At 45.7% G+C, this 19,528-nt stretch overlaps 1 protein-coding gene across 3 annotated transcripts in view; it reads right to left on the bottom strand.

Moving 5' to 3' along the window:
* Positions 1-19,528, bottom strand: part of LOC116840914 (guanine nucleotide exchange factor for Rab-3A-like) — a 42,311-nt gene that overhangs the window by 14,194 nt on the left and 8,589 nt on the right. For 2 of the 3 annotated variants that reach the window (XM_032808246.1, XM_032808248.1), the window contains exon 1: positions 1,954-2,151. The exons of the other annotated variant lie outside the window; for it this stretch is intronic. The gene's annotated coding sequence lies outside the window, so the exon portion shown is untranslated. Of the gene's footprint in view, positions 1-1,953; positions 2,152-19,528 lie in introns of those variants that run through there. 3 annotated transcript variants of the gene reach the window in all.

Here is a 19,528-nt window from a genome sequence, read left to right on the forward strand (position 1 = left end):
TGAGTTACAAGTCTTTCTCTTTCTCTATCCTCCTCCTTTCCCTCTTTCTAACATACTAGAGGATCCCTTGTCAAATTAGATCAAATCATATTTGATTTGATATACCGCACATAGTTTCAGGTCGCATTGCTCCCTGAAGACGTGAACTGAAATATTCACAAAATGTCGGAACTAAACACGAAAGAACACGTAACTAACCCCGGAAAACACGCAAAGTATAGATCAAATCAAATATGTAAATTAATTATATGCATATAAGAACAAAATATGTATACTTTTCGACTTGAGGGAATATGTAACCCACAAGTGCTTAATAAATTACTTTTCTCTCTCTCTTTCTCTTTCGCTCACTTTCTTCTCGAATTATATCAGTTGCCTTCGATCTGAACCGATATCGATAATTTAATTAGAGTTCTGGAATTGAAACGTTATCTGCGAAGACGTAGAACTAATCGGAGACTTCGCTCGAATTCACTTCGGGCTATTTCTCCTCATCCCGACGAAATTTATTCCAGGATATATATTCTATAATAAGAAAAGCACACACACCGTAACCCGCAGCTGCTGCCGTATATTTGCCGCCGATCGATCGGTTATTTACGCCCGAAACGGTCATTGTTTCGGCCAGCCGCGACAACGGAATCCGCCCCCGGGCAATTAGCCGGCGATTACAATGTTTGCGGACGGAGGGCGGGCTGTGAGAGGGCAAGATGAATTATCGAAAGTGCGTTATCGCGCGATGGGTCGCGTCATTTCTCGCTCGATAACACGGCGCGCACCTGATCCACGGGCAATACGACCTCAAAACAAATCAATCGGCCCCCTCAAGTAGGACGAGCGGGGGAGTCGATGAATGGGGTCGAATAAATCGTGCGTATCTCAGCGCGAATTAAAGCGCACGCGATGGCGACGAGCGCGTTAAATCATCCGACCGACCAACTAACCAGCCAACCGATCTACCGAACGAACGAGGAATAAAAGACGTGGAAAGAAACGAGCGCACGCGGCTCGTCTCTTTCTCTTTCTCTCTTCCAAATATTCCAACGCGACTTCTGGCAACGAAAACGAGTCGCTGCATATTTCACCCGTTCACATAGCGCAAACGTCGCGCAATTTCAATTGGCGACGCGACGCAAATGGAGATCCGTCGTTCCTAGGAAAACGCGCGCGGAGTAATTCTCCATGATGCGCGATCTATCAATCTCGACGGCTCGATCGACCATCGCTACCCTACCCCGTTTCCCCCGCATCCCGACATCCCGCAGTGAATTGCTATCGAGAGGACGGTAGGTCGAGCTTTCGATATTTTCGTGCACGGGGCGATGCACGCGGCCGATGTAGCGGCCCGCGATTTATTTACGAACGATACGCGCGGTTCTGTCGTGAAAAAGAAGAAAGGAACAGAAGGGAAAGAGGAGAAAGAATAACAGAGTCAAAAATATATTTGCGCGATACACGACGACGGCGCGTTAATCGCGCAACGCCGCCCGGCAATAGGTATCGAAATTTATCGCCAATGCGGCGGCATAAAGAGGATTTATTGGCAGCGTCCCGCTCGTACGTCACGTCGCGTTGTTCTAAATTCAATTCGCCGCGCTGCCGAGTCGGGCGGGGAGGACGGAAAAGGGAGGGAGGGCGCGGCGGACGATTTAAACCTAGAGTGGAAGATTTCGTTCTCGAGCTAGCCGCGTCGCGTCGCGAGATTTCTTCCACGTCGGGCGAGCGGGGCAGGCAAGGAGAGATCGGAAAAACGTTCTCCGTAAGACCTGTCGCGCGAGGGATATGACAGGCAGGCGCAGGCAGGCAGGATGAGAATCCTCACGGCGATTACGATACGAAGAAGAAGCGTCAAGCACGTCCCGAGAGCGTCAGCTGATACCGCCAGGAGCAAAAACCAAGCGACGTCGAATTGCCGCGATGGCGAGGAGAGGGAGGAAAGGAGGGACGACATACCTTGCAACACGAGATTCTGCCGGCGCACCAGCACGTAGCCAACGACATCCGACTGTAAAATACGAGCCGCGCGATAAATCACGACGGACGAGTCGTCAGAGGCCGACGAACAAAAGCGGAGAGAGAGCTGCTCGATTCGAGAGAACGTGACTGAATCCGCGCTACGCGACGGTTAGGCGCGGACTGAGCGTGCCATTTCCTCCCACTCTGAAGTCGCCGATGATCTCTCCCCCCTCCCCTGCCCCTCTCTCTCTCTCTCTCTCTCTCTCTCTCTCCCGCTCCCTCTCTCTTTGCTCGGCATCTCCTCGATCATCATCCCCCTCGTCGTACATCATCAACCTGCCGCGGCGGTCCCGGGGGAAACTACATTCCGCAATCGCGATGCACGCGCGGAGATGTTACGATGATGACGATGATGAGGAGCAGGATGATGAACAGGAGGATGAGGATGATTCGGGTAAAATCATAGCGCGAGTCGAAGACTCAGCCGAGAGCGGGAATGAGGAAACGCGCGGCTCGCCAAGTCGATCTAAAACGCAATTTCACATTTAACCCTGGACGAACGCTGCAGTCGTACACTACCCCGTACGGAAAAAGCTTTGCATTCCCCGCTTATTCCATCATGTTAAGGTTATATGATTATACTCCCAGGTTATATGATTATGTTAGGAAAAAGTGCGTCGCGAAAGGTGAACCGTCCGTTCAAATGTTGGAGTTTGGTGCTTAAGTGTTTACCTGCAGGCCTTGAGCGTTCATTTACTACACAGATCACCCTATATGGCCTCAAGAGGATCTTTCTAAAAGGAAAATATTTTAGACCCAAAAAACTCTAATTGCAAGATGTTATTTCCTATAATTTCATATTCTAGACGGAATCTTTTACCAGAAGCTATTGAATATTATTCCAACATTTTTTTTCTTTTAAATCAGGAGAAATATGTTTACTTGGAAATATGTTTACTTTATCATCCTCTTATAATACATACACGATAAACAAGACTTATACTGTTGATAAAAGACGAAATTCTTCTATCTTTAAGATTATTGTGTTAAGAGCATTATTTTTCTAATTTTAAAAAAATTCTCTTGAGTCCATGAGAAGGATGATGCCTAATTTTGTTGTAAAACCCGTCATTGCTGTTTGTGTAACTTGATTAGATTTTTGTGGTAAATTGGGGATAATCAACTATCTCGTGTATCTGTTTTTGAGTGTGAAAATAACGTAGAATGTCTTGATTCTAGGATGTATTTTTGAGTGTATCTATTCTAAGGTATAAGACAAGCGTTACAAACAAGGATCAGTTTCGAAGAGGAGTCTTTTCCATTGAGGATAAGCATTATTTTTGCCTACCCTCCTGAGAAACATAGTTAGCCAATTATCTCCCCTTATCCACTTCCAGGCCAGAAGTCATTATCACCGACTGACAGTCCGACAGAGTCTCTATCTCGCGTGGAATAGAACGTCGATGACTGTCCGTTTCTACTCGAGGCGCACGGACACTCCACACCTGCCTGTATCTACTTGCGCTCCGGCAAGGGTCGTTGGCTGTCTGTTTCTGCTCGCCAACTGACAGGCGTCATTGACTACTAGCCCCGTATCTTCGATAAGGGCGTCACTCAACGAGCTGCGCGTGTTTCCACTTGGCAGCTCGCGTTTATACATTTGATCTTTCCTTCCTTCCTTCCTTCCTTCCTTCCTGTCTGCCTTCTCAAGTCCCCCCTCAGTCGCTCGCCCGCCCGATAACCCTCGCCCCCCGTGCGCGTTGCTCGATAACAACATTCCTCTCTCGCAGCTATCAGTAGTGCTCGAGTGGACTGACTAGCTGGAACGTTAATTATAGCGTCCGTAATTGAGTTTGATGGAGCTCAATGAGATAAGTGTGACCCTTGATGCAAGGCGGCCCCTATCCACGCGGCCGGACAGCATTAAATGCTGACTGCCCGCTCGTTTCCTCCTGCGCGCACATGTCGAGTGTCGAAGTCGACGTGTGCAATTTCCAGGAAGGCCCAGGAAGCGGCGGACGTTATTCTCGGCGTATTAGAACCTAACTTCGTAACAACAACAACGCTCTCGTTAGGAGCGCGAGAGAGTTTCGTGATATAATGAATTATAGGAGGAAGGAAAAAGAGAGAGACAGAGAGAGAGAGAGAGAGAGAGAGAGAGAGAAGACAACGCGATATCGTTCTGCGCTCTTAATTAGCGCTAGAAGTGACTGTTGAAACTCCGCCGTGTCACGCAGTCGACGAATCCCATCGGCCGCTTCTATCTGCAAAGGCAAACTGAAAAGTCTTTTCGCGTAGCGCAACCGCGAGGCATTGTGTTCGTCCTCTTCGTCTGCTCTTTGCGCCGCAATAGCTAGCGCGACTGGACGACGGGAACTTCAGCCCCGCTGAGATCTCGAGTGTATCCTGCCGAGGCCGATAATGAAGCTCGTCCACCGAGTTGAAAGTTCATTGTTCCGTTCCTAATTGTGAGCAGCTCCGTTCGCGAAGCAGGCGGACGAAATAATGCTCGCTGTTTCGAGAAAGAATCGACACAAGCCGCAAAAATGTCTAGAATGACCGCGGGAATGTTGTCCGTTAGAGAGAAAAGCAGAAGAGAGGAGAGAAGAGAGTGAGAGAGGAAGGATGGGAGAGAGGCAGAGGAAAACTTGTTCTCTCTTCGCGTAAAGTTTATCCAATTTTTCCGTACCAGAAGTTCAGCAGCGAAGTTAATTATCAGGCCGTTAAATACAACGGGCGGGAAGTTTTAATGAATGAAGAACATAGATAAAATTCCATGATAAGACCTCCGGCATCGCCACGAACCTCTTCCCTGGACTCTTCCGGTTTAGCCGCAAGCGGCTCCCACGACGTAAAGTTGTTTCAGTCGCGCAGTTTCTCCAGTGACAAAATTCGCGGAGGTCGCTGTTTTTCACGCCGCGCCGTAAACACAACGATCGAATGTACCGCACACGTGTATATGTCGTATATGTCGGATGTATCCTCGGTTATTTATGTGTCCATTTCGCCACTTTGGACGTCGATCTCGTCTCACGTTGGACAGCCGCACGTCGAAACTCGAGTGCGAAAAACGACTCGGCGCCGAGGTCGGACCGGAACTCGCCGACGAAATTTTCACCGACGGGAAAGAAGTCTCGCACTTCCCCCGGGGGAACATTTCCTGTCCGACGGTGTAACTTGAAAAATTCATGTTCAAGGATGGGCCGCGCGGCGTCTGTGAGGCTCTATTAATATTTCAGTAGCGGGGCGGAGGGGACTGCTACCTATTAAATTACATCTTTCAATATTCACCACAGCCGACCGCACTCTAGAATTTCGGAATAAGAGAGCGAGCTCTCTCTTGAACGAACTTCGTTCACATTACACGTTTCTCGTTAAACTTGGGTAGGCAGTATGGCCGCTTAGGAAAACGCCGTCTTGATCGAAATCGACGTAAAATTCGTGCCTCCGCTCCATCAGAGCATGCTCCTCCGATTTCGCTGTCACAAAAATGCACGCCTGTTATTACATGCAAATTACCGAATCGACGTGAAACTCCGCGAGAGAGATCATTTATCATCGAGCGCTCGTGCGGGGACGGATAAGCGAACATCCCGATATACTTGCGTACGAATGATCGATTGGCCCCGTAACGAAATGCAAAATTAGACGGTAAGACGCGAATTTTGCTCGCGTGACAGGACGTTATGAATGAACGTTCAGGCGCAAGCGGCGATAACAGACTTCCTACTATTTTACAACATTTCCCGTCCCGACTATTATCCAACTGCAATCCGCGCCGAGTAAAGCCGCCCTTTTATCGGACGACTAACTCCGTCCGCGGATACACCGTGTTACAAATGTGGCCATGAGAGAGAGACAGAAAGCCGAGGCTTTACGACACTTTATGACTAACTGATTCAACAATTTCGCGTCGTGCGTGCGCGCGACAAATCATCGCGTAACAACTCGAGCAAATCCCCGGCGAGATTAAATATCTCGTCGCCCGTTATTTACGAGATTCGATGGAAAAATCCCGCCAACCCGGAAAGATTTTGGCCACGCGTCGAACGCTAAATATGCCTTTCTCAAATTGAAACAATGCTCGTATATATAACAAGGATCTTGAAATGAAAAAGGCATGCGCTGAACGGAAAATCTAATAGCAAATTAAATTTGATTAAGCGCTTTCCAATATAATATTTGGCAATTATTATTAAATATGGCAATAATCATCGCATGGCCGTAATAATTGCAAGTTAATTAGTAAAACAAATTTCTCATTGTGCATTGAAAGAAAAGTCTTATAACAAAGTCTAATTAACAAATGCATTTGATTGGATAATATTTGATAATTAGTATCAAATACAATATAATAGTTACCATTGGCGTTGATAGAAATTATAAAATAATTAGTCAGACAAAAATTCTGTATTTCATTGAATCAATTGAATGGTTTGACAAATAGTACCAAGTAATTTGATAATAATTAGTCATTACCAAATAGTTTGAAAATTACCAAAATATTTGGTCATCTCGAGCATTTATCGTATAGTGATAAATGTTATTAAACAATACGGTTTCATTTAACAAATTTTTTACGAACACATACTGCATAGATTAGTGATATTCGCCAGGACTTGGCAACAGATACCAAGCTTCGTAATTTGGTAATTATTAACAAATAACCTTAGAGAAGTTATTTGTTTGGAGTTCCCTAGACGTGCATGTTCAGGTGAAACAATTTCACCAAAGCGTTTGGCAACTACTATCTAGACTTGATGGCTATGATGAAATCGTTTTCCAGTGTCCTTGATGTTCACTATACGTTCAGAATGGAACTCCAGGCGCGTTCGCGAATGAAAAGCTCGACACAAGAGACGAACTCCGCGCGCTTTTCCAGCTGCATATTTTTAAACGCGCAGTCGTTGCACCTACGATTCCGCGTGGTCATAGAAATTCCGCACGCATACCCGATATTACATACGCCGTATGTAGAGACGCCTCCTATGTGCCTATACTCCAGCGACAGTATCGTGCACGGATCATGTGTAAATACACGCTCTCGCGTTCCCCTCGGGCCGTGACCCGACTGCGCACGAGTCTTCGCGGTGAATTCCATCGTGAAAAGGGCCCTCTCCCTCTCTCTCTCTGCTCGCGCGAGCTCGTAACACCGTCGATGCACACGTGTGTACAGGATCGTGTCGTTAGGTGGGTCACAGAGAGCAACTAGCTCCGGACAATGGACGACGGCTAGGCGATACACGTAATGGGTTTATTATTTTATTATAGCGATCTTGTGCGCCGCGTACGTCGACGTCAACGAACTCGTCGCTCATTCGCGCGCGAGCGCGTAACGCGCTTCTCACGGTTGATTATTTCACGCGGCACGCTCTGTCGCGCTTCTGCAGTTCCCGTGCGTGTGTCTCGCACAAAGCCGGAGAAAGCACGAGAAACGCGAAATGAGAAGCGAAATTACCGGCAGCGCGCACAGAGGTCGTCACAACAACGACGGACGGAGGGAACGCCGAGTGGACGGACAGCGTTGTAACGCCTTCGTCAATTTTTTACGAGAATTCCAGCTCTCCGACAAGAGTGGTTCTTCCCTGTGAATTCCGGAACACGCGGCATTTACCTTAGCAGAACCAGGTTTCGAAGTGAACATAACGTTAGGTTCTACGCTTCGAAAATACTTTCAAAGTACGTGGTTTTCATTACCGTGTCTTACTCTTACAATACTGCTTTATATTGCTGTCTATAATATTATCGAATCAAAAATCAATACTGTCTACACTAAGGAAAGAAATATCTAAGAAGTAATAAATATTTATTTTTATGCACTGAGAGAAAAATTATATTAAAATCAACAAATATTTCTTTGATGGGTGCTATTAACATATCTACTTAAATCTACATTCTCTTTATTTAAACCAAATATTGTTTATTTAAATCAGAAAAACAATATTTCATTTAAATAAAGAGAATGTAGATTTAAGTAAATATATTAATGGCACTCATCAAAGAAATACTTGTTGATTTTAATATAATTTTTCTCTCAGTGTGGGGCTTATATTTATTATTATGGAAATATACCGATAACTTCTAATATACTTTAATTCTGATATAAAATATTTTTCAAGTAAGAAAATATATACTTTCTTAGAACCTTAGGAAAACGTTAACTTTTCAAGAAAGTAATCGCTTATTCTATTTAAATAGCTAAGTTAGATTTATGTGTAGATATATGTGTGTTATATTAGTACCGCTAAGATTTACTATTTTTCAATTTTTTCTCTTTCAGTATACTCAGCGTGCGGCGACTCCACGACGCTTGTGTCTGCTCGGCGCGCGGCCAACCGTAAGCTGCCCGTATCTACTCAGCGCGCAGCAAGATTGCGACGCTTCTATTTGCTCGGCCAGCTGCGAGCTGCTCGTATCTACTCAGCGCGCGACAATGCTAAGTCATTCGTACTACTCATAAACGTAGTATATATGGACCTCGTATACGCTCAGAAAAGTGAAGCCAATATGTACAGCCCCTCTGTGTTCTCTGTCTCTTTCTGCACAGACAAAGTGTGTAATAAAATTTAAGTAAGACTTTTACTTGCCAGTTTAGTCGGAATGCTGTTGCACTCTACAAGGTGGACCATCTAAGACCGGCCACCTGAACAACACCTACAGTTTTGAAGATGGGAAGAAATGTTTGAAATAAAAGTTGTTTGATTCGAAGGAAGAAAAAAGATAGGGATATTAGTTTGATCTTGAATGGAGGCGCTTCGGAGATTTGAAGGTCATCGTCATTTTTTTAAAATGGAACCATCCTAATTTTTTTATACAAGTCAATTCCTCGCAATATTCGGCGAGAAATGGATCCACGCGCAACAAAAAAGTGACAAAATAAGAAGAAAAGTATAGCTCCTCTATTCTATCTCTCTTTCTAGATATTGGCTTCACTCTATTAGACGACAGAACATAGGGCATTCGGAGTCCATGTATACTATGTCCATGGTACTACTCGCCGCGCAGTCAGCCGCGAGCTGTCCATACTAGCTGTCTATTCAGCGCGCGGCAGCGCTGGGCTGCTCGTATTACTCGGCGCGCGGCCAGCCGCGAGCTGTCCGTATCTACTCAGCGAGCCTGCAACGCTTCCGTCTGCTTGGCGCGCAGCCAGCGCGTGCTGGCCGTATCTACTCAGCGCGAGGCTGCTCGTACCACTCGGCGCGCGGCCAGCCGCGAGCTGTCCGTATCTACTCAGCGAGCCTGCAACGCTTCCGTCTGCTTGGCGCGCAGCCAGCGCGTGCTGGCCGTATCTACTCAGCGCGAGGCTGCTCGTACCACTCGGCGCGCGGCCAGCCGCGAGCTGTCCGTATCTACTCAGCGAGCCTGCAACGCTTCCGTCTGCTTGGCGCGCAGCCAGCGCGTGCTGGCCGTATCTACTCAGCGCGAGGCTGCTCGTACCACTCGGCGCGCGGCCAGCCGCGAGCTGTCCGTATCTACTCAGCGAGCCTGCAACGCTTCCGTCTGCTTGGCGCGCAGCCAGCGCGTGCTGGCCGTATCTACTCAGCGCGAGGCTGCTCGTACCACTCGGCGCGCGGCCAGCCGCGAGCTGTCCGTATCTACTCAGCGAGCCTGCAACGCTTCCGTCTGCTTGGCGCGCAGCCAGCGCGTGCTGGCCGTATCTACTCAGCGCGAGGCTGCTCGTACCACTCGGCGCGCGGCCAGCCGCGAGCTGTCCGTATCTACTCAGCGAGCCTGCAACGCTTCCGTCTGCTTGGCGCGCAGCCAGCGCGTGCTGGCCGTATCTACTCAGCGCGAGGCTGCTCGTACCACTCGGCGCGCGGCCAGCCGCGAGCTGTCCGTATCTACTCAGCGAGCCTGCAACGCTTCCGTCTGCTTGGCGCGCAGCCAGCGCGTGCTGGCCGTATCTACTCAGCGCGAGGCTGCTCGTACCACTCGGCGCGCGGCCAGCCGCGAGCTGCCTGTATCTACTCGGCGCGCGACAGACTGTTCGTACCACTCGGCGCGCGGCCAGCCGCGAGCTGTCCGTATCTACTCAGCGAGCCTGCAACGCTTCCGTCTGCTTGGCGCGCAGCCAGCGCGTGCTGGCCGTATCTACTCAGCGCGAGGCTGCTCGTACCACTCGGCGCGCGGCCAGCCGCGAGCTGTCCGTATCTACTCAGCGAGCCTGCAACGCTTCCGTCTGCTTGGCGCGCAGCCAGCGCGTGCTGGCCGTATCTACTCAGCGCGAGGCTGCCCGTATCTACTCAGCGCGCGATGAGCCCGCGACGCTTCTACTTGGCGCACGAGCAGCCTCCAGTATGTGTTGAGCATTCAAGTTTTCCTTGACTAAAATAACCGGCGAATCAATAATCAAAAGTACCCAAATACACACACACACACACACACACACACACACACACACACACACACACACACACATCATGAATGATAATATTTAAATAGAATAAGTGATTACTTTCTTGAAAAGCTAACCTTTTTGCTAAGGTTCTAAGAAAGTGTATATTTTTTTATTTGAAAAATATTTTATATCAGAATAAAAGTAAATTAGAAGTTATTAATGTACTTCCATAATAATTAATATAAGCCTCATAAGAATAAATATTTATTATATCTATAAATATAATATACTTATATATAATATAATATAATATATAATATATAATATAATATAATATAATATATAATAATATATATAATATAATATATAATATAATATTATACTTATATCTATAAATATTTATATCTTTAAATATTTATATCTTCTTAGATATTTCTTTTCTTAATGTAGACAGTATCGATAATCGTACGTAAAATAAAAAATAATTTCGTTCATTGGTGAAATTGATTATTAATCAAACTTTGACGTGATCGAGTATAGACTGATTAATAATTACATACGTATATATTGGTTGAATTATATTCGGGATTATACATACATGACGATTGATTTGCCAATTATTTTAGTCAAGGCAAATTTTATTCGATCAATATCCAATATTGGCCTGGATTGTTTCCGCTCGGTGTACACTTTTCAATTGTATCTACTTAGAGCAGATCTCGATCGTCCGCGTTTCTGCTCGCGCTCCGACGATAGTCTCCGCTTTTCCGTCTCCATTCGCGAAACTATGCGGCGTCTTCCGACATTCTCGTCGAGTCGGAATTGACCCCAGGGTTCCGCGACGACGTAACAACGCACGTGTGCATGAATCTGGGCCACCGCGCGTAACGTAGCGTTAACAGGAATTTTCGCAGAGTATCGATTTACGTACGGTGAATTACGTCGCACATATGATACGCTGGTTTAAAGTTCATCCAGATCGAGGGGGGAACGAATTCCTCTGAGAAAGTGCACTCGAGCGCATCTATTCCGCTTCAAAGAGCGCAAACGTTGCACGGTGCATGCGATACCGCCCGTACAAGGCCGTGGGATCGTTACACCTCTCGCAGGATCATTTTTGAAATTGCTTAATTGCCATCGCTTCTCATGCCGCTTATAAGCCGGAACTATTATATCCCCGATAGACAGACAAAGAGGTAGAGAAAGAAGAGAAAATTCCAGCCTGAATCGTATGGAACTATCGTCGATCGTAAAATACATATCAAATTAAATTTTATTACTATTTCACGTAATGCCAGTAATACATAACCGCGAATCCGCGTCGATTGGCGTACGTATAATGTATTGCATGCATATGTATTATGGTACGCAGAAACGCGCATGAGGCATTTCCGGTAACGAACGTTGTATAACCGTCTGAGCGAGTTTTCCTTCTTTCCATTTTTTTCTTTTTAACAACGCGACGACGCGAGCAACAACAATGCCATCGATGCAGGCGTGTCAACAATATTGACAATATTAACGTCGTTACATAGCGTCTGATATTTTCGATACGAGTGGTATCGAAGGACGTTTTCTTTGCGCGATAAGTGTGACGCGTGTCCGCCGCAACGAGGAAATAACGTCGGCGTAATTGTCAGCGATTAATACGGCAATTTGTGTTTGCACACACGCGCGCAAGCTTGTCTCCGTTCCTCTCGCGACAGCCCTCCTCCGGTGATTCGTTACGAGCATGTATTTTATTATATGGAACACGCGTCGTTTCCGACTCAAGATGCGATAAAACGCGCGGGATTTCTACAGGTTAACACACAGCGTCCCGTTGGCGTTTCGCGCGTTGCAAGCGCGGCATTTTTAACTATCTACGTCCGACACGATGCTGCACATGCAAGCGCGGCGTGCAATCATCTTATCTCACGTCGGACAGAGAGACTTATAAAACGAACTGCGCAACTCTTTCACGGCACGGCTGCTGACGAGGTTGCAAGAGAGATTTATGCTAAGTCAAATGCTTTCCTTGTCACACATTATTCCAGGAGGAAGCGATGGGAAAAACATGAGAGAGAGAGAGAGAGAGTGAGTGAAATATAGTGAAAGAAAGACCAAATAATTGCAGACAAGGAAAACATCTTACTCTCTCTGACGCTATCTCATTAATGCTGACTTCATCCCTTCTACAGAAATGCGCAATCTATTCCACATAAAGTTCAAGAAAGGATTCAAGACTTATAAGATAGTAATAGTATCCACATTAAGCTAAGTAAAAAATATTTAATAAACATAAAACATGAAAAATGAACCTTTTCAGAATTAGAAGCGATCTTCGATTCTGGTGATGTACACGATTTGCTCGCTTATATTACTACATACGCTATGAAAGCAGAAGATTTATCTCATAACATTCTCATTACCATGCTTGCAAAAGATACTCTACATGTTGCCTTACGCTTCTATACAATTTATACAAAAAGGAATTACTTTATAATCTTAATTCGATTCGGAATATTAGACATTTATTTTTACGATCTATGCTTACACATTTGTCCAGTGTTACACAGTTATTGTTGATTTTTCGATTCACGTTCATTAGTATTTCTGAATCAATTCAGATTATTATTTATCCTATAAGTCTTGAATCCTTTTTTCTTTCTTTGTAATATCCTATACGGCCATGTGTCGGAGAGAAAGATGTGCCAGAGCAGCACGACAATCGTACACTGTTCGCGGAGGAATTTCACACTAAGAAAAAAATATAGTTGCGGCGTCAACTATACGCTTTTGTGATTTTAACCACAAAAATAATTAGAAGAACCATTATTTTAGTAAGTGTTATTAGAAAGATCTCTAATTATTTTTCTGGTTGAAACCACAAAAAAGTGACGCCAAAGCAACTATATTTTTATAGTTGACGCCGAAAGCAACTATATTTTTTTCTCAGTGCACGTAAAGCCCGTTGAAATTGAAACGGAGCCGTTCCATCTAGTCGCGCGCTCGCGCTGAAAGCCATAAACTCGTATGGTGCAACAAAAACAAAGCGAAATGTCCCAGGAACGGGAGGAGACGGATCGATACGCTCACCGCAACTGCGGAAAATGGAAAAGCCGTCTCGTGCTCGTGTGTGTTCTATAAAGGGGGCAAAGAGGAAGGCGAATTTTCGAGCTTTTTTCAAATTTTTCTGTCCGTTAGCACTTCGTTACGATGCGGACTCGCTTGCGAAACGAGAGGAACTACACGCGAGACGGAGAGAAGGGCGGAAAATCGCCGGCGCGCGATTCATCGACCGGCGATTCCCGACCGCCGTTTCCAAAGCCGACGTTAATCACTCGCGCCCGGACGACAGTTTTGCCCCGAACAATTACAACTCCGCAGCGAGCAAACGCAAGCACACTAGCTGAGTGCTGGTTTTCGGCTGCTCCCATGCGAGATTAAAGTTCGTCTACAATACGGTCGCAGTCACGTCTTAAAGTCGTAGCACCAGTTCGTGAATCGATCATAATATTTTCTTAATTGCATAATCTTCACTCTCAGAGCACTTATTGAAACATTCTTTGTCGATTAGTACCAAAATTTATTTATCTGCCTCCGGACAAAGGTAAACGGCCGCTTTTCTGACAAGAAGGGAGCGTCTACGATGCGATCGCAATCACGTTTTAACCCTTCGAGCGCACACATCTGACGGAAGACACCAAGAGCACACAAGTGCACATTTGCATTGACGATTTTTGCCGACTCGCAACGCGGCTCCATCCGAATTCATCAATTTCAATTTTTCATTTTTCCAATACGAGAAAAGAAAGTCAGAAATTTTCACGATATGGACAAAATTCAAGATTTCTGGAGCCCTGACGAGTTCACAGACGTAATCTTCACTCTCAGCACTGAAGTATTTTTTATCAATCGGTAACAAAATTTATTCATTTAGCTCCGGAGGAAGGGGTACGGCCCCTTGTGAGTTACCCGCAAACTGGCCCAAACACGCGACAGCACACTCCGCCAGGGCCGTCTCGAGGACGACAATTGCCCCACGCGTTCGTCCGGTCTTAGAGAGCGACGCGCGCGCTGTCGGTTCGACGGCACCGCGGACCGGAATCCGAGGGAAACCGGTACGACGGGTTCCACGCTCGGTGGCTACTCGGCGGTGCACGACTTCCCGTACCCGTAACTCATAAACGAGATAGCTCTCGTGTACTTGCCCGTAAAAATCCCGGCGATGGTGGCCGCATCTCTCCCTCTCTCTCTCTCTCTCTCTCTCTCTCTCTCTCTCTCTCTCTCTCTCTCTCTCTTTCTTGCGCTCACCCGCGATCCTGTTCGTTATCCTATCGGACTCGGCCACTCGTTACGCCATGAACGCTTCTTCCGAGGAATGCGAGGATCGAGAAAGAGCACAGAGACTGAGGAATTCGTGAGGAAACTGTGAAAGTGTCGCTGCCTGACACAAGAATCCACGAATCGAAATTTCGTGACTGCAGAGTGATGGAAAATTCGCGGAGATCTGGATGCACGCGACGAGATCGCGACGGCAGTATTCGATATCGAGATACGTGATGGGATGAGTCTGTCACATACGATTTGTAAAGTTTGTCAAATTACGAGGCGACAATGGCTCTCGTTCGTGAATCGTTGTTCCCGTCGAAACGCGAAGCACTCTCTAAATTTCTTCTAGTGAAATTTCACTGGAAAAGTAGACTGACAGCCGCATCAGTGGAAATCAAGTGACTTTTCAAGCGAATTCTTCCGTTCCGAGTCGTCGGGTGAATATTTTCGCCGAAAATTGAACAGATAATCTCACGTATATTACACCGTCTCACGGGAGAGGAAAAATTCATTCTCTAATCTATTAAAATTTTTATGTGGATCGAAAAAACAAAATTATTGAAATCACGAGGAAATTATTCGCGTGGATTAAGAATCCATTTTGCAGTCTGAAAGAAATACTCGCTCTTGTTATTCTGTGAGTGACAGTGTAATTTCATTGCCGCTCCCAGTGAATTTCCGTTCGCTTCGAGTGGCACTTCGCCGCAAGTGATTTCGTACGAATTCGGTACATTAGTAGATCTGCCAGCTCTTATTACAGTCCTCATCAATTGAATAAAGTGAGGCGTTTGCACAACAGCGTGAAATATGCATCATGATTAAAGTACTCACGGTTTCTCCCGTTTCGAGAGAAAAACGGGGAGGAGGTGGGCGTAGAAATATCGGGCGGCGCAGCGCGACACACCGCGGGAAAAAGCTCATAACGGGGCTTTATATCACACGGCACGGAAGCGGAATAAATATATATATATATATATATATATAAGTAGACATATGTACGCGCGCAATGCAGTTAAATAGTGGAAGAACTCATTAGTTCCGCCTCTCTAACTAATGACCAGTCATATCGCTTGCCCTCGAACGGACTCTCGTACTAATTAATCGCATTACGCGCGCTGCGTACGCCGCGCATCGCGTTTCTCGCATTTAATCACAATTAAAGACATGCCCGCACACGTCACACGGATTCCAGCCACGTGCACCAGATTCGCGCGTGAAAAGCCGAGCGCGCTGCACGCGTCACGTAACATTGTAATTATCGACTCGATAACCGGTTCGGCGTACGCATCGCAGCTGGTCCCTGCGCGCGAGAGGCGTGAGCGCATTGACTTTGTTGCCGATGAGAAGGAGAGAGATAGACAGAGAGAGAGAGAGAGAGAGAGAGAGAGAGAGAGAAACAAAACAAAAATACACATCACAAACGCGAGGACACGCGTTGAACTTTCATTACGCGGCGACGCATGTCGCTATAATTACGCGCCTCATCATCGATTGTCGTTGACGATTCCGTTATCGCCGATAATCCGCGAGGAAGACCCCCGTCAAGACCGGTTCTCATTCAACCGGTTTTCGAAAATACGACGCGACGCCACGCGAAACCGGTTGACGAAACAAAACACGAATCCCCGCGGATCGTAGTAATTGCCGTTTGTCCGGTGAAAAGTGAATGAAGGGCATCCGCGAGACCTGATATCCAGACAGACTTTCTCATGATCATCACGACATGATCATCAGACTATTGCCAGCGGAAATTCTACAACTCTTCTAATTACATTTACGTGCTGAATATACTGTAATCATTGAATTCGCATCACGCAACAATGTGAACTTCTTTTCCTGTTGATGCAACAACAAATTTACTAAAAGCTACACTCAAACTTGTACATATTACACTTGACGTTACATATTTTGAGTGAATTTTTTCTATTCTCTTCGTTTCTCTCTCGTATTTATATACGGGGGAATGGTATTTATTGGGAGCAGAAATTAGTTCGGTCCGTTTTCAAAAAATGGCTCTGGCTGTTATGGATGTTTCATAGTGACAGCTAATTTCGGTGGTTTCAGAGAGGTTAGACATCTGTCAATAATATTCAGTTTATATCGCTTTGAGTTTCATACAAAACCCCTGTTTTTTACTGTGTTGAATATATCAAATTTTGTGTTAACTATTCGAAAATTGCCTGAGAGGTGGGAAAAAGTAATAGCCAGCGATGGACAATACTTTGATTAATCTGTTCATTCATTTTGTTCTGAAATAAATGCATTTTTGACCACAAAAAAACGGACTGAACTAATTTGTACTCCCAATATATACGGGTTCATGATAAAAATTACTGTAGAATTTTGTAATCCAGGAATGGATCGACATTCTGTCGCAACTGATTATCCTTTCATCTCACACTATTTTTGTTACTTGTTTTGAGGTGAAACGTGTTATTTTTCTAGCGAAATTTACTCCTAAGAGACGCAATCTTTACAGATCGACCAGTATAAAGTTGCTGCCAAATTTACGTACACCTGTCTGTCGGGGCGGCCGGGTAGAAGGAGAAAGAAGTCTGCACCTGATCGTTTCGATGCGCATAGCTCGCTTGCGTGGCCAAGGATACCTCAATGCCCGGATTAGTGATCGTGTGATTGCTTGGGCGATCGTCTAATTACCGCGAAGCAGGCACGAGACGCGATCGACATGGCGCGTCTGCTTCTCTTCCCGTACACTCCCGCAAATAAGCCCGCGAGAGCAAATTAATTGGGCACCCAACCGCTACACACGTCGCACGCGACCGGCATTGTGCTCTCCTCATCCCGCCTTCTATCCATTATACACGCGCTGGTACGTGCCGCGCCACGAGTTTTCCAGATTACAACAGACCGGGCCCGGGCACTCTCTTTCTGTCCCGCCACTCCTGCATCGTGACACAAAAGGCTCGTGGCATTTCAGAAGAATTAACGCATCCGCATGCCGCTTTCCACGCTGCCTTAGGTTTCTCCCATTGTACGCCGCGGTGATGACAATAATGATGATGAGGGCAGACACACGAGTCGCGATCGAACCTCTCATTACACTCTTACGCCCGATTATTCCGGATATTTCGAGCCGCGCGAGTCGGAAATGTACTAATTGTCGCGATAACAATAGACGAAATGACTCAATAAGCCGGTCGGCGAGCGGCGAAATATCCGGTGGCGCGAATTCCATAGAAAAAGTAATAGCTAACTTCATTAAAATTAGTCATTTCCGGCGCCAACCGTGTCTTTTTGTTGCTCTAATAAAAAATAGCAGCAGCAATATGCAAATAAGCTAACACTGTGCCAGCATTTATCACTGGAATGTTTTTCCTCGCTGTAATTACTTCATTGAGCAGTTACAGCCACAAACACCACAAACATTACAAACATTTTCTTCCCAATGTACATTCAGAGAAAGAAAAATAGTTAACGTCGCTAAAATCATAGTCATTTGCGACGTGAATCGTGTTCCTTTTATTATTCTAACAAAAGAGTAGTAAAAACAATATGCACATAAGATTATTATCACTAACACTGTATTAACATTTATTTTGCTGCATTTAATTTGCTGCAAAAATGTTTTTCTGCATTGCAATTATCTCTACGTAATTATAGTCACAAATACCAAGTACTTTCTTCTCAGTGTGCGTTCAGAGAGAGATAAATGGTTAATCTCGCTAAAGTTATAGTCATTTCCGGCTCCAACCGTATCTTATTCTAACCAAAAAGTGATTTGTTATTCTAACAAAGAAGCAACGTAAGGTTATTATCATTAACACTACAACGGCGCTCTGTAGTTGCAACACGCAACTACAAACTGGCCTGCTCGTCTGTAATTACTTCACTGTGCAATTACGGCCATAAATGCTGAGCGCTTTCTTCGCAATATAACAAATAAAACGATAACAACGTTGTTGACGTCGCCTTGAATCTAAAGCACGGCGGAACTGAAATATTATTCAAGCGGGGCGCGCATGTATAATGCACGAGAGCGATTTGTACGGGCGCGGGCACGAATTTATATATCTATTTCGCGCGTGCGCGCGCGAAAATTGTGAAACGAGAATGACGCTTCGGGGTCGGCCCCGCGATCGGCCGCGGAGAAGACGAACTTTGTCGCGCACCGCCAAGGTGATTTGCAAATGTCCCGGGAATATTTTACGCCAGCCCTGAGACTCGCGGCGCTTTAGAAAGGCTGACAAAGTTCGCTCAGGAGAGCGCAAGAGAGCAAGTAGAACGGCCCGCCTCGAGTAACGGCATCCGGGACTTCAGGGCCGTACGCTGATGAGAAAAAAAATTATTCCTCCGCGTGCTCGTAACACACCTGCGCGCGCTATCTTCTCCATCGTGTGCGCCACGACTGGCGTAGTCGCGAGCGAAAACGCGCGGCACGCTGTATTTTCCACGCACCGAGTTATCACACTCGAAGGCGAAAGAGTAAGTGGCATTTTGCAACTGCCACGGCCGTCGCACAGCGTAAGAATCGAAGCAGGACCTGGCCAGAAATCAAATCTTGAACGCCGGGTGATCTTCACGTGATTTATTGATATATTAGTTGCTAAGCAACCAACATTAGCATCAGCTTGCTATGAGAACGTGGTAGATTTCGACATGATAATACTTCGCTATACTTTCTTCCCTTTTGCGGCACAAACCTGTTATTTTCAACTTATTACTTTAACAACATGAAGTTACAATAAGAAATAAATATAGGATTACTTTGTTACATAATTTTCCGACGGGGTTTTGTTATACATCCGAACATTGCCTAGAAATCTACCGATGATGTATTTAAAGCCTTTCCCTTTAAAGTGTAGTTTGTTTTACAATCCGAAAAATAAACGGAGATTTACGGAATTTAGGAGAAAGTCGATGATTTGTAGCTCGATCAACTTTTTCTCAAATACAGAGAAT

Source organism: Odontomachus brunneus, unplaced genomic scaffold (genome assembly GCF_010583005.1).
Source record: "Odontomachus brunneus isolate Ranch 3 - 2012 unplaced genomic scaffold, Obru_v1 Obru_scaffold_013, whole genome shotgun sequence".
In the NCBI taxonomy this organism is placed as follows: domain Eukaryota; kingdom Metazoa; phylum Arthropoda; class Insecta; order Hymenoptera; family Formicidae; genus Odontomachus; species Odontomachus brunneus.